The sequence below is a fragment of the Vidua chalybeata genome, chromosome 2 (assembly GCF_026979565.1).
Source record: "Vidua chalybeata isolate OUT-0048 chromosome 2, bVidCha1 merged haplotype, whole genome shotgun sequence".
Lineage (NCBI taxonomy): Eukaryota > Metazoa > Chordata > Aves > Passeriformes > Viduidae > Vidua > Vidua chalybeata.
The window spans coordinates 99,915,123-99,928,188 of record NC_071531.1 but is presented as its reverse complement, the minus strand read 5'-3'; positions in this window follow the sequence as shown (position 1 = coordinate 99,928,188).

Here is a 13,066-nt window from a genome sequence, read left to right as displayed (position 1 = left end):
CCTCAAGGCCCTTCACCATCGTCGTTGCCCTCCTTTGGACGCTCTAATAGCTCCATGTCTTTCTTACGCTGCGGCCCCCAGAGCTACCCCCAGCACTCGAGGTGAGGCCGGCCCAGCTCAGAGCAGAGCGGGTCGGCTCTGCTCAATCCCCTCCCTTGCTCGGCTGGCGATGCTGTGCCTGATGCAGCCCAGGACACGGGTGGCCCTCCTGGCTGCAGGGCTCTGCTCAGATTCAGCTTGCAAAACTGGGAGCAGGATTTCATCCTTCCCGAGTCAGAGGGGATCAGGGCTGGCAGGGACCTCTGGAGAGCAACCAGTCCTGCCCCATGCCAGAGCAGGGCTGGTGCCTCTCCCTCATTGCCTGTGGTTGCATTTCATCGGTTTCAACACCAATTTTCCTCTTTGTCCTAATCTTTTAAGCTCTCAGTAACACTTTTCTTTTTGTCTAGCTTCTTATGAGGTGTCTGGGATGTGTGACCACTGGCTCTTTTCTCATTACTCAGAGTCACCGAGCTGGGACGATCACATTTTCACTTTCTTTTGCCAGTTGGTGCAAGATGGTACAGCTTTTGGGCACATCTAAGCCTCCTTTCTTTTTCCTCAACTTTTTTTTTTTTTTTTTTCAGGGAGACAATTATGTATATCCACTCTCTTTTCCTTGTGTTGTATTAGGAAGCATTTTTGCACCCATATTTTCCAGACTAGCCTCCAATTTAACACAGGCAGCCTTTTAAATCCACACACTGGCTTTACAAGAAGTGCACCCAGATTTTCCCAAGCACTCCGGGGAAGCACTGCTGCCCATGTCCCACCACAGCCAGAGTGTCCCCTCCATGGGCAGCCTGACAGCTGTGTGTCTGTGTGATCTGTCCTGGCCACTTCCAGCTGCTGCCTCCTCGCCGTGATCCCCACACACCATTGAGTGGCTCTGGACTTTGCAAGGGCTGTGACACAGGGACACAGAAAATTATTCGCCCTACTGGGTGTACATGGGCATACATTTGCTCTGTTGGGTGCTGGACATCCTCCAAATAAGTGATGTTTTCAAAACATTTATAGGGAAATAATTAGGAAGCTGTTGGACTCTTCCTGTTATTACTTCCTCAGGGAAATTCAGTTGGGTATGTTCAGAGGCACCACTTGTGCACTTGCAAAAGGGCTGGCTGGGGCAGGTATATTTTTCTTATTTTTCTAAGGATAAGTGAGATTTTGCCCGGTAGTCAGGGTCGAGATGAAAGACGGAAGGGCAGTTATGCCTAGACTACTTTTTCCCCCTTTGGACTTACTTTCTGCAGCAGCCTGTCACAGCTAGAACAAATCTAGACCTCGCTTGAACTCTTGATTCCTAAGAGACATTGATAAAATACCTTCAAAAGATATCATGGGACCTGAAACGCTTAATGCTGCTCATGATCCCGGACTTGGCAGAGACATCAGGGCACAGGACACAATTCCCTGTCCCTCACCTTCCTTAGGCAGTAAATTGCTCATTGCTTTCTTTGTGTGTGCCAGTGGAGCTCCTTTTTTATCTCCTCCTTCCCTGCTCTTCCTTCCTTTGCTCCAGATATCAGTGCCCTTTTTTTTTTTAAGATGGTCTAGCTTCTTACATAATTAAATTAAATTTATAAGTCATTCTCTGCTGGTTTTCACCTTCAAGACTACTGCTGCTATTTCAGGCCTGAAGAAGGGGCTTCTTCCCAAAAGCTTTTCCTGTTTTTTTTCCTCAGTGGCAGCTGGCCTGATAAAAGATAGCCCCTCTTTTTAGAAACCACAGTAAAAAAAGAGCAACTTATATCTTTAGCAGTGTGTTGAGTGACAGGGGAACATTTGGCTCCTTCCACGTAGTGTAATATGCAGCTAAAAACATCCAGTTAGTAGGTGTGCTTCAATTTGGTTTTATTTTCAGGAGACCGTTCTAGAAAAATGGATATTTCTGCAGTAGTCCAGAAACCTCTTACAGATTCATCAGTTGACTCAATTTGCTGAAGTCAGGGTAAAAAGCTTTTAGCACAGTATGAAGGTAGATGGACCTTCAGGTTGCTTTGCCTTGCCTGTAGGTTTGTATTAAGAGTTGCAGGTGTAAAATGTGAGATGTCATTTAAAAATGTGTCTGTTAAATGGGTCAAGGCTCCTGTGCGAACACCAGTTTGATGTGGAGTTAAGTTACATCGGTATCAAGCTGAAGTTAGAAGTGTTTTAATTGGCATGGGCTTCACTGAGGTACCAGTGCTGAAATTTTCCTTGATTCCATATAAACACAAATTTATGTCATGTGCTGATACTTGGTGAAATAGATTTGATTTTTTTTTTTTTTCCCCAGAAACCAGTGACATTTGAGAAAACCTTAGTGTTCCTCACCTGCTTTCTGTCCAGGAATCCTCTTCAAGCACTTCTCACATCCAGCCAGAGTTGGATTCACATTTCAGAGTGATAGGTTAAAAATGTGGTCCCTCTCTCCCTCCACACGTTCCTCCCCCCCTCCCTTCACCTTTTTAGTTGCCGATTGACAACCAAAATGACGTGAGAAGTTTTCCTGATAGTGCAGCTCACCTTTGGTGTTGTGTAAATCCCGAAAGACTGATGGAAATCCTGTGGGTTTATAGAGGAGTCTTCTAATAGCATCTGAGGAGGATTTTCTAGGCAGGTGTCTGCAGAGTCTCACAAGAAGCCTTTCTCATGGAAAACCACACCTCAGACAGTTGTGAATTACTGCAGTATTACTTCCATCAAGTATTGTGTGGATATGGCTGTGCTCAACTAATTGTGTCTTGGATTAAAGTGCCAGATGACAGCTGATACACCATTCCATCCCTAAATAAACAGTACATTTTCACCCCATTGTGGCAATTCCCATTAAGCTGTAAGAAAAGGGAGGGGATCCTGCCTTCAGCTATGTCTCCTGCAGGGTGCAATCAGTGGAAATAAAGCAGAGGTGAGGCTGGAGGAAGGAAGGTGATACTGGGCTATGACATAAGGGATGGCACCAGTGTGTTCTTCTAACCTATGTAAAAGGCTGTGAAAGTCACATAAAAGTGGGGATGTTTTACATCATTTGCCGCGTGTGTGGGAGAGGATCCTAAGTACACATCTATATCTGCTGGTAGAAAGAAATTGGAAAAAATGAGGATTAAAGGACTGAGCAAGCCCTGGTGCTGCAGAGAGGCTGGCAGGACAGTCTATGCCCAGTGCCCCCTTCTCCAGTGCATCTCCCAGCACAAAGGCTTTGGGAGAGAGGATGCACATGATCGGCTCATGTCTTCACAAATCTGTCTGGAATTTAGGACTGAAACAAGGAGCTGTGACTTCGTAGCCCCTCTTTTAACACACACAGATGGAAACTGTAGCTTTTAACTGGTTTCCTTCAAGTTCTTACCCCGGGGCATTTCCAGACAATAAAGATTTGATCACTATTTGCTACCCCTTCTTATAAATTGGGAATTGATCTTACAAAGCCAGACCATCAGTTTGATTCTTTCAGGTGAGTTTATGATATGAATATAGTCAGTCTTCCAGTGCTTGGCAATCCTTTGACTGTTTTGGATCTCGAGCCAAAATTCATAATTTATATTTACATTGGCAGTGTACAAAACCAGAATCTCAGATCCCAAGATTAATATTTGAAAGAGTTGAGCTTTGATCATTAGTGTAGCTTATCAGCTCAGATCTATTCACAAATGATAGACCATATTAGACTGGACTAGATAGATTAAGGTATCCCAGAAAAAGGCATCACTTTTTAGAGTACAAGGAAGGTCTTTGGTTGAGCAACAACCCCTCTTGCACTCAGAACAAATGCAGGTGTGTTCTTACCTTGGCATTTTCAGTATTTGCTGTTCCCCTCTCTGGCTGCTGCACTTCTGCGAACAGACACAGAGGTCACTGCGCAGCCACAAACCCCTTTTATCTGTGGCACTGCTTGCACCAGGCCAGCTCGCCCAAACCCTGCCCTGGGGAGTGTGAGGCCATCAGCCTGTACTGCAACTGCTGCGTTTTTAGGAAAAACAGGACTGCCATTCCCAAGTTAAGAACTATGAAGCAAGGTGCCTACCCACAATTTTATACTTACTAACCGCATAAACATCCAGGTGACTGAAAGGGATGTGGTGGAAAGGCCTGCACCCGATCCTCAGGTCTGTTGCCAGTGTCCCACTGATGTGCACAATGACGGAATAGAGAGTGCATTCATTGAAGTGGCAGTAACATTACATTGGGAAGAGCCACAAGTGTATTGGAGATTAAGATTGGAATTAAAAAGTGATTTTGACACATTGGACAAGTGGCCTGAATTGTTAGAAGGCATTTGGACAAGGCCAGCAGGTCAATGAGCAGTCAAACATTTATTAAAAGGAAAACCTACCAAAGGCTTTGAACACAAAGATGCAGCATAACATTCCAACAAGCTCTGAGCCACACATTACTAGAAACTGAAAGAGTGCATCGGGAAAGTGCTGCCTTATCCTGGCCTTGGTCCTCTGCTCTGTTGTAGGCTTCTGCTGTTGGCAAATGCCAGGGAATGCTGACATGCTGATGTGCTCCATATGGGTGCTCTGATGTTATGCTTGTGAGTGCAGGGCAGAAATGATTAGCCATGGACACAGGGCAGAGAACTGGGCAGCAGTTCTACAGAAAAGGGATACTGGTGGATTCAAAGCTAAACCAGAATCATAGAGGCATAGAAACATTTAATTTGAAAAAGGCCTCTGAGATCATTGAGTCCAATCATTAACCCAGCACTGCCAAGTCCATCACTAAACCTGAGTGCCACATCTACTTGTCTTTTAAATACTTCCAGGGATGGTGACTCAACTACATCCCTGGGCTGCCTATTCTGATGCTTGACCAGCCTTTCAGTGGGAAAAAAAATCCTGATGTCTATTTCACCTGCTCTGAGAAAAACCCACACCATATTGGAATAGATAAGTGGTGATGTTATGTTTAAGAAACTTTTGCTGTCATAGATATAAGGGGCTGAGTTCTGTTTGGTGGTGCTGGTATTTCCTGGAGCACTGACTCCAGCTTTAACAACACACTTTGAAAAAGGTATGCAAGGGTTCACAAGAGCACAGGGAATGAGTAGAAAGAATATGAGTTTGTTTTGCTGTGAGGAAGATTTAGATTAGCCATTGGAAATGCTTTCCAGTACAGCCAACAGAGAAGCAAAGAATAGGCTGTCTACCTAGTTGTCTGTCCCAGCAGGTTTTTGAGGATAAGCTAGAAACCTGCTCATGGGAGATCAGAAAGCATGTTAGATCTGTTATTATTGACACAAATAACAGCTGATTCTGCCTGTGTCTAGGTCCTTTTTAACCCTATTCATCACCAAATGATTCTTAGATAAACTATGTCATTTATACCTGTTTAGAATGGTTACATGATCAGGATAAAATTAATATCCTCAAATCGCTATTCAGAATGAACAAGAAGGTTTGGAAAAGGGGCATTATGAGAGAGGTATGTTGCCCTGCATGGTAAAATGGGTCTGCATGGAAATCACATGTACACAGAAGGAAAAGCATTTAGGTTCTGCAGTGCCCAGAGTTTTAATCCTAGTGAGTCCCTACTTTAGTCCTATTTAAATACAGTGTGGTACAATCCTTTGACTCAGATTAGAGGTATACTGCAGAAAGGGCTCCTTCCATGCCAAACCTAAGGCAAAGGTAATCACAGATCTAATTTCTTGTGTTGGGACTCTCCTTAGTCCATGGGCAGTAAACCTGGATGTCTCTCTGCAGAGATATCCACTCTTCCATCAGAGTGGAGGTTTTATAAAGTCATCCACAAAAAAAAAAAAAACAAAAAAAAAAAAAAAAAACAACTTATCAGTGCATGCCTACTTGGTTCAATTGAAAAGAATGGGAAATGGAATTTTTGCAAAGAATGGGAATGGAATTTATCCTATTTATCGTCCACAGCAGAGATAGCTCACGAGTAGATCCATTTGTTAAGAGAGTTCAAGCTGACTTCTCATGGAGCAACCAGGCCAGCTACATAAGGAAAGGGGAGCTGGAACTGCAGGCAGGGGAAGTGTCTTCCCCATCAAAGGCTCAGTCCCAGGGTGCCCCAGCCAGGCCAGCGGTGTGGGACCAATGTGTAAAGCCATGCCAAGGCTGGGATGAGCCAGACATGGGGCTGGACACAGGCTGGCTGCAGCACAGCCCAGGTGGGGAGTGAAGGATGGGCCTGAGCACAAGCAGCTGCCGAGCTCTGGGAAAGAGGGTCCCAGCAGGGCAGCTCACGGCTCCATCCACAGAGCTGGTTTTACTGCAACTTGGATCAAGGTTACAATTTCTATCCACAGGCACCACTTCAAAGTTAGCTAGCGCTTCTAAGGCAAATATCTCTGGACAGTTCTTCACCCTGAATACATCTTCAGTTGACTTAGCGATCCCTGTTGAGAAGACTCAAAGAAGACGTCCTCCTGCGAGCTCTCTATTTTCGTGCCAGACTTAAGGCTTTCTGAACGCCTGTGCCATGTGGAGACACTCCACTAGATGGCGGGACAGGAGCCGGTGGATGGCAAGCAGGGCTCTGCTCACCTTGGTAGGAGGCCAGAGCTTTTTCCACTGCTGTTGGTACCGTTCCCATGTCACCTGAAATGCCCCAGGACCAGCGTAAGTAAAATTCGATCTTGGGCCTGTAACTGATGCAGCCGCTCTGGGTTCCTGGCCAGCTGGATACTGCACACAGACACCATTCACTCCAGATAATTAGCATCCACTCGTAATGAGCTGGGGTTTGTTGAGTTCTTAACCATTATAGGGGCTAATCCTGCCATGTTAAGCTCACTCAGTTGCCATTTTTCAAATTGGCATTTGCTTTAGAAATCTTATGAAGCCTGAAATTGAGTTCTGCCATTTTAATCCACCCCTGTGTGCTTTTTAGGTCATTGTTACACAGTGTGAGCTCTCAGACTTGTCAATAGGGAAATAACCATCAGAGCGCTCAGCATGTTAATGGTGTTATCCCTAGAATTCTGACACTATCAGCAGGTAACACAGTTACATTTAGAAAGCAAACTTTGCTGCAGATGCACCAGGAAAATGACAGGATTTAATACTCATTATGAGGAAATGGGTAGATGAACTTCTTGGTCTCTCAAAGCATCACTTTAAAATACTGTAGGGGACAGCTGGCAACAGGACTAAAAGATTCCATTTTGGAAAACAGCTTCTCAAATGGCAATCCAGTAACCTGAGTTTATAACACATGTCAGCTGGAAATACAAAGCTGCTGTCATTTTCAAATATCTCAAGACAGATATTTATTATTTTCTGATAAGAATTTAGTGTCCAGTACATTCCTTCTTTCTGCAAAAACCAAGAAGGTACCTGGGTGACAAAGGATATGTTGGACACTTAGGAGGTATCTCTCAGCTTCTAAATGATTTTGAATTGCTCTATTGTTTCAGAAAGGTATGACAGCACTGTAGGAGCTATTAAAAATGGGGAATTTTAAGAGAAATATGAGAGAAGAAGGTGTTTGCAGATTCTATCCACAAATATGCTCTGGGGAAATAGGGACTGATCTGGTTATCTATCTGTGAGATGGCTGATAATCTGAGGCACTTCAAGATAAGGGTAGAAAAGGACCTTGAGAGTTCAGTCAGACAGTCTTCTTTCATCACGGGGATTAGTTAGACATGCACTTCTCTGGGGAGATGTTTGCTTACCTTGTTCTTCAGATTTCCTGGTGCTGGAGATTTCCATCGTCCTCTGCAGAACAAACAGAACTGCTTACTGAACAGGGGGCTGGGCCCTGCCATTCCCCTGTGAGTGTTGCAAGTACAGGATGAATCATAACCTGCATTAATATGGATTTAGAGGTCTGTCTGATGCTCAGGTCCTTATGGATCTCAGTGTGCCCCATTCTACACAGACACTTGGCTGTGTAGAATAATACAGAAATAAATTTCTGTATTTATTAAAAAAGCCTAACTATATTATTTGTGAGTACTTTCACACAGGGTGAACCAGGGTGTTCCTCACTGTTTGGTTCTTTCACTGGATCACTGGGCACATGGAAGTCTCTCTCCACATCTATGATGCTGTAGGTAGAGAGGAAAAATGGAAGAACCAGTTCATCTCATGTATTTCTTCAGGAACTTTACATTAAAAAAGCAGTTTAGCTAATGAATAGAATTCAGGACAGAGTTGCCTGAAGTGATAATAGATGCTTCTGTGAAAACATAAGAGCATCTCTCAGTGCTGATTACAAGACTAAACTGTTAATGAAATTTGAAGAAGGAAATAGAGAATAAAAGCAGAAACATCCCTGCCATATGTCTGTATACACACACACAGAGTAAATACACACACACACACACACATTTTGTATGTAATTGCTGCATGCCCAAATGTCAAGTGCCATGTGCAAGCCTGGCCTCACAGTGTCAAAAAGGTATGATACAAGTGGGACCAGTACCAAGAAGAGAGATAAGAAGCAAAATATTATCTGCAATAGGACACACTAACTTTAAAAAGAGATCTCTGGGGTGATGGGTGTGATGGCAATCTTTGAAATCACCAACAGACCTGAGAAAATTAAAAGAGACCAACTATTCACTATCTATCATCAGACAGGAAATATGGGAACATCAAGAAAATGATGAGGTGACAAGTTCAGAAGAGTCAAAAGATAGCTCCTTTTAACACCGTGTGCATAGTTACCCTGTGAAACTTATTGCTTGAGGATGCTGTGGATGCCAAAAGTTTAGATTATTGTAAAAGCCATTTTAAAAAATTGCAGAAAAGGCTACTAATCACTTCTGGCTCGGGAAGAAGCACTACAGCCAAGGACTGCTGGAGGTCAGGAAATTCAACACTGAGATGTTGCCTTCCTCTGCATAGATTTGTATGTTTTTCAGGAAGGGGTTTGAAGATATCTCTGTATCCTTAAATGCCCTTTATTACCTTGTCAGTCATATGCAGCCTTAGGGGAGAACATTTCTAGAAACACTGAGGGGGAAAGAAAGTCATAAGGAGGCTAAGGAATCATCTCTGTGTGTTTCTCTGCCCTGAAATAACCTTTGGCAAACGTGTGGGGCCATGCTGAGGTGATGGAGGACTGCTGTCCATTCTGCCTCACCAGCTCCCAGCTATGCCAATTACATTAGCTGCTGCCCTGGGGATTTCTCCTTGTCTGATCCTATCCTGCTGTCTTACAGTTCTGACCTGGTTTTGACATTTGAAAGAGCAAGCAAAACCTTCCTCACATGTGATAGGTGGTTCAGCTGCCACCAGCTTCCTTACTGTTTAATGACTGTGCTCAAATGCCCAGCCAAGGCAGTGTTGGATATCCCTGAGTAAGCGAAGGATTACAGAGGTGATGTGAGGTCAGGCTGCCTTGTTCCAGCAGTGCCAAGAAATCACATCCACCCTCTGCACTCTTTTGTATGGCCACAGGCCCCCTCTGTGTGTCTCATTTTTAAGCTGTTCTGCAATGTGGTCTAGTCCTGTGTTCCTCCAGCTGTGTCTCATCAGACGTGAAATCACTGCAAATTTCCTGTCTGGGACATCCTGCCACACGTGAATACCTCAGCCCACAAACATGTACACATGTACAAGCAAAGTGCATTGGGATGCAGAAAACACATTTGTGCGTGTCCAAAATACGTGAGCACACGTATTTTTCTGCTGTAAATAACAACCACTGTGGCCATGGTGCACACAGTGCCTGTTAGGTTTGGGCTTGTTTTTTCCAAAAGGTCATGCTATCCTTCAGTTTTAAGAAGCTCAAGAGCATGGGTGGGAGCATAGTACACACCTGTGAGGCAACAGAGAAATTCCTGTGCATCAAAACTGGTGCTTACAGCCCCTCCTCTCTGCAACGGCAGTCTGTGTGTAACCCTCCTGTCTCAGATTCCCCATGCATGAAATGAGGCCAGTAATGTTTATCCACCTACTGCAAGGCTTCACAGAACAAATCATTACTACTCTATGGGGATAGGAAACTAAGAAGAAATCCCACAAAAAAAATTAATACATATGGGAGCAAGTGAATGCGGAGAAATCAGGGAGGCGTGGGGGCGTAGCTCTTATAGCACAAAGCAAATGATTCTCCTCTGAGAACAGCATGAATATGGAAACCATACAACAGATGCACTATGCTGAACATCAAATATATGCAAATTATTCTGATCATCGTTTTGGTGCATTTTCTCACTATTCACAGGCGGGTTTGTGCTGAACATCCTGGAGAGAAGCTGCTTTTGGGAGAGTGGATGCTGCATACACAGGGTGAGAGCATGCAGGGTGTGATATGCTTGTGGTGCCCACAGCTGTGCTGGGCCCCTAAATAGCAGGATAGAAATTGACCTCAGAATCCTCTGGCACAAGGCAAAGGGGTGAGCTCCACTCAGGCACATAAGAGCAATGCCATGAAAATGGGGATAGTTTTTCTTTCTTTCTGTTAATCTGAGTTTACTATCCACTGTTTTGGATTTCTGCTGGTGGCCAGTGCTATTTAAAGACTTGGCTTTCATCCAAAGCCCTCAGTTGCAAGCTTCACACAAGAAACATAGACAGAAAAATAGCAATTTCTCCATTAGATTATTGAACGGGTCTGCTGCTGCTGAACACAAAAGGCACCATTTCAGTTTCTGCATGCAGTTCTATTTACAAGCAAACTGCTTTCCTGAGGGCCAGCTTTTTCAGAGGAATAACCTGAATATTTGTGTGTGTCTTTACTACCTGGAGTCTGACCTAGGCAGACAGAGGCTCAGGGCATGATTTTTATTTGCAATTCTTTTTTTTTTTTTTTTTTAGAGCATTTCACATGAAAAGTGCAATCATAAAGGCCAAGTCTTCTGATTTTTGTAGCTCCCTGAAAATTAAGGACCAGGAAAATTCTTTTTCATAATTTCCTTGATTTCTGATTATATTCTCCATTTCTGAACATAGCCATGATGGTTGCTAGTTATAATGACCAAATATGTTTCTTCATTCATAGCTTTTCTTCTGATGTAATGCAGTCATACCAAATTATTACTTATTTCCATAGGTAGGGAAACAAAACTGTGGAGATCATGGATATTCAGGATGAATAGCAAGAACCTGAGATCTTATCATGATAATAATATTTCAGTGGTGCGGCTGATGAAGTTTGGTCTACAGAGAGGTACAAAGTTTGTTTTCACAGTGTGGCATTTGGCCCAAGTTACAAAATGTTAATCTTGAAAGAGAAGCATGAAAAAGGGCTGAATTTTGGACTGACAGAGGGGAATTCCCATGTCCTTGCCCTGCTGGAGCCATGCCACTTTCTAGGGTATTCAGGGCTAAGCCTGTAAATATGTTTTAGGAATCAAAGTACTTTTCTGCTTCCCAGCAGAGGCAGGAGCTTCCTGTGATGCTCAGGTCTTGTTCTTGGCACACAGTTTGGATTTCCATTTTTTGGTTTCAGTCCCTTCATTCACGATGTGTACATGTGGGCAGTTACAGACCACACAGAAATACCCTGAAGAGTCATTGCTAACAGCTCAGAAGGGCAGTCTATGGGATGAGATCCCTTTAAGGCCTCGAGGAAGAAGACTGAGTATTACAAAGCATGTTGGAATTGCACCCTCTTGTTCAAGCCCAGTTGCAGAGATGTGAACAGCATCAGACACTGTTACAGCCTTTTTTCACAGTCAGTGCAATTTCAGTCATATTCAGAGTTCTGAAGTCCTTTAGTTGGTTTTTTATATCATTAACGTGAAGGACCTACTAGTTTAAAAACTGCAAATAAGAATAGCTATGAATTTACCAGAAAGGCACAAAGAGGAGAAAGACAGATTTATATTATCACCACAAAATTTAAACAATATATTATCATCTATACCTCTATCTCAAAGATTAAAAATTATATAAAAATGAACACAATGTTAACTACTGTTAGTTTGTCTAAAAAATATTTTTTATGTGAAAAACATGAAAGCTCCAGATTGTATATACTGCACACCTGGACTTGCATATTGAACTCATGCAGAAAGTACTTTAGTCTTTTAATACAAATGTCCAGTAGACATCTGAGAGCTAAAGACTGTTGAATACATGAGTTCTGGTTTTGTCTAGTGTGTGATACAGTAGTAATATTGAGTTGGCTGTAGTTGTTATATTTTTTAATCATGTAGTTTGCAAGACAAGAGCTGTGGTTTTCAATGCAATGTTTTATTTTCCATACTCTGGCAAGTGACATCATGGCTTTGTTTTGATTTAGTGCAAACACCAGTTCTTATGTTAATAGCATATAGTAAGAGGAAATGAAACATTCACGTAATTGCAGAAGTGAAACGCAAAAAAGAACATTATTTTTTAATGCATGGGCACAGCATGACCCCACAGTAAGGTCACACTGCCTGCTCTGGCTCGAGTCTGTGGTCAGGAAAGGTCTCTGGGAGCTGATTTTGGAACCTGGCACAAACTGGCTCTGTCATGTGCTGCTTGGGGGAAAGTTCAGGCATACAAATCTGGGCTTAAAAACAGAGGCAGCAAGAACTAAGATGCAGTTCTGACAGAGGAGATTTATTACAATCTTTTTACTTGTCCCACTGCCCTTTTACCTGCCCTTTTTGTCTGTACTTTTTAAGGTTCATGTTTGCAAGAACCTCTTCAAGTATGAAGTAAGGTTGGGAGTGGGGTGGAGAGTATCGCTATTTGTGTGTGGGTTCTGTGATGGAAATGGAAATGGAAATGGAAAACATTTCAGAGTATGCTCCAGAAGATTTTAAAATTGAGATGTTCTGGAGCCAAGCTGGACCAAGCTTTAAGTATGAATAAAGCCAGCCAATCTCAGTCATCAAAAATGCAGAGTGACTACAACTGTGCCTCCATTGACTCCTCACCCCAATGGCCACAGTCAGCTCAAATCAGCAGAGCAGAGCCTCTGAGAGCTCAGAGCACTGTTGGAACACACATCTCTGCATTTACTGTACCAGTGTCACAGGATGTCTCTAGGTGTAATGTACACTAGACAGGATAATGTACTTCAGAAATTTAGCCACATCTTTTGCAGTGCTGGTGCACATGGAGTATTTTGACATTACTGTGTCTAGCCTAATACTGGAAGATCAGACCCTTGGTTCAGGATGAGC